The sequence below is a fragment of the Erpetoichthys calabaricus genome, chromosome 12 (genome assembly GCF_900747795.2).
Source record: "Erpetoichthys calabaricus chromosome 12, fErpCal1.3, whole genome shotgun sequence".
NCBI classification, from domain to species: domain Eukaryota; kingdom Metazoa; phylum Chordata; class Cladistia; order Polypteriformes; family Polypteridae; genus Erpetoichthys; species Erpetoichthys calabaricus.
Window position 1 is genome coordinate 90777299 of NC_041405.2, and position 3625 is coordinate 90780923.

Consider the following 3625-nt stretch of genomic DNA (forward strand, 5'->3'; position numbering starts at 1 on the left):
GGTTATGAAATTCAAAGGCAACAATGAACAGCAATCTGAGCTTGGGCAAGGAACAAGAAAATGTGAATTTATTAAGATACAGTGCATCCAGAAAGTATTCACAGCGCATCACTTTATCCACATTTTGTTATGTTACAGCCTTATTTCAAAATGGATTAAATTCATTAATTTCCTCCGAATTCTACACACAACACCCCATAATGACATGTAAAATGTTTACTTGAGGTTTTTGCAAATTTATTAAAAATAAAAAAACTGAGAAATCACATGTACATAAGTATTCACAGCCTTTGCTCAATACTTTGCCGATGCACCTTTGGCAGCAATTACAGCCTCAAGTCTTTTTGAATATGATGCCACAAGCTTGGCACACCTATCCTTGGCCAGTTTCGCCCATTCCTCTTTGCAGCACCTCTCAAGCTCCATCAGGTTGGATGGGAAGCGTCGGTGCACAGCCATTTTCAGATCTCTCCAGAGATGTTCAATCAGATTCAAGTCTGGGCTCTGGCTGGGCCACTCAAGGACATTCACAGAGTTGTCCTGAAGCCACTCCTTTGATATCTTGGCTCTGTGCTTAGGGTCATTGTCCTGCTGAAAGATAGACCGTCGCCCCAGTCTGAAGTCAAGAGCGCTCTGGAGCAGGTTTTCATCTAGGATGTCTCTGTACATTGCTGCAGTCATAGATAGATAGATAGATAGATACTTTATTAATCCCGATGGGAAATTCACATCTTCCCCTTTATCCTGACTAGTCTCCCAGTCCCTGCCGCTGAAAAACATCCCCACAGCATGATGCTGCCACCACCATGCTTCACTGTAGGGATGGTATTGGCCTGGTGATGAGCGGTTCCTGGTTTCCTCCAAACGTGATACCTGGCATTCACACCAAAGAGTTCAATCTTATTGGTCACCTCCCTGACTAAGGCCCTTCTCCCCTGATCGCTCAGTTTAGATGGCCTCGTGGTTTCGAACTTCTTCCACTTACAGATGATGTAGGCCACTGTGCTCATTGGGACCTTCAAAGCAGCAGAAATTTTTCTGTAATCTTCCCCAGATTTGTGCCTCAAGACAATCCTGTCTCGGAGGTCTACAGACAATTCCTTTGACTTCATGCTTGGTTTGTGCTCTGACATGAACTGTCAACTGTGGGACCTTATATAGACAGGTGTGTGTCTATCCAAATCATGTCCATTCAACTGAATTTACCACAGGTGGACTCCAATTAAGCTGCAGAAACATCTCAAGGATGATCAGGGGAAACAGGATGCACCTGAGCTCAATTTTGAGCTTCATGGCAAAGGCTGTGAATACTTATGTACATGTGCTTTCTCAATTTTTTTATTTTTTAATAAATTTGCAAAAATCTCAAGTAAACTTTTTTCATGTTGTCATTATGGGGTGTTGTGTGCAGAATTCTGAGGAAAAAAATGAATTTAATCCATTATGGAATAAGGCTGTAACATAACAAAATGTGGAAAAAGTGATGCGCGTGAATACTTTCAGGATGCACTGTATCTCCAACACACATTGGTCTCACAAGCACATAAAGAATTCCTGTCACTATTATAAATTAGCTATATATTTCTTTCTATTATAAAAGGAAATCCTGTGACGAGACATTCTTGGGAGATAATTTCAAGTCCCGAGAGACAAAAGATTTTGAAAAGTCCTGCCCTCCTCTCAAACATTTACAACCACGCACACGGTACAATCATTTCTCATTCACGTGTATTGTCAGACACACTTCATGTGCTCTCAGCTCCTATAAATTTTTATGTTTTACACATTTAATTTCATTTAAGAAAAGTACTCAGTTTCATCCTTTAAACAAGCTTTTCTGGACAGTATTTTTAGATATACAATCTATTCGTTTCCTTCGATGTGGTCCTTTTATGGACAATAATTTATATAATCTATATGTTCAAGATGAAATGTTAAAGGCTAAGCAAAGAACAAAGGGCAGCGTGTTGAAAAGAGGCCCAAAAGTGTTGGTAGAGAAAAGAATTCAAAAAAGAACAATAATAATCTAAGTGCAAATTCGGAAAATAAGGAAAGTAATAATCAGCCCAGAACAAGTGGAATTGAAAACCTAGCAGGTCAAAGTGGGGTGTTGGAAATAAAAGATAAAGAGTAGAAGACAAAGTAGAACATCATTTAAAAGTCTAAAAAAAATGGTAGTAAAGATCGCATGAGTGCTAACAAATGGAAATTATTAATCAGTGAAATAAAGGAGCAGCGAAAACAGATTGAATATATGATCATAGGTAATATGACAGAAGTATGTAAATATTGTTCAGCTTTAAAGTTTAAGTCGGAGACTTGTAGATCATCTAATTTGTGTTGCCATCAGGGAAAAGTAGCGTTTCTTCCCAATGAAGAGGCATATCCGCGAGAATTAAAAGATTTGTTGTTTGGTGAAAGTGAAATCCACAAACACTACAGGCAAAATATCTGAATCTACAATAATCTGTTCGTGTTCACATCATTCAATGCTCAGAATGTAGATTTACACGATTCAGGATCATACGCAATGAGAATCTGTGGTCCCGCAACAATTAAAGCTACTACAAGTTTAATTTTGAAGAAACCGCAACTCGGTCAGGTTTATATTTATGATCACAGAGAAGCGATGCAACATGGGATCAAAAGAGTTAAACGATCGGACGTATTAGAAATTATACAGCCAATAAGGGATACAAATCCATACATCCAAAAGTACTGCAGTTTACACTAAATTTATCTGCAAAACACGGACAAAGAAGTTTTCTTGGATTTTGGATTTGTTGTTTGGTGAAAGTGAAATCCATATACGCGAGCAAAGTGGCTGGCACGTAGCACAGGCAGGGGGATTGGCGAGCGAAGCAAGCAGCCCCCTAGTTATAAAAAAAAAAAACTTTATTTCTAAAGGAAAAGTAGACCTCAAAAGACATTAGCACTGCTAAGGAGTTTCCCAGCTCTAAAAGTGATAAATTTGAATTTTCATTTTAACTGCAATTTTGAAAAAAAAAAAGTTTATTTCTATATCATGAGGCAAATTTTCAAAAAAATAAACACAATTCAAATCATCTACTCTTCTTATACTGTCATGAAGCACAAATGATCTGTTACTTGGTCCACCAATATTTACAGTTTTGCACTGTTTATTTAGAACACACAATACAAACCTCTGCTAATTCAACTACTAACTGTATACATTTATGTAAAAATAACTATCATCTTACAGTACATAAATATGCATTTTCTAATAAACCATGTGCATTCAAAAACAATACAACACAAAATGTATTTACAAGATCTTTTCTGGATATCCTCAATGTACAGTATCAAAACAGCTTTGGGAAAAACAGGCTTTTGAATAAACTAAGTGATGGTAGGCATACAATGAGGAAAAACAGACATATCAAAGATTATACATTTTCTGACATTATATCATACAAATTCAAATTTAAAAATTAGAACGTTGAACTCTCATTTACCCAATAGACACCCAGGTAATTTATACAAACCAGAAAAAAACTTGATTATTAAAAAATGGAAAAGGCAACTTTACATGGAAAACACATCAAAGCTGTCATCAGTGGTACATTTTACACTTAGAATGTGCACCTTATCATTTCTTTTAACA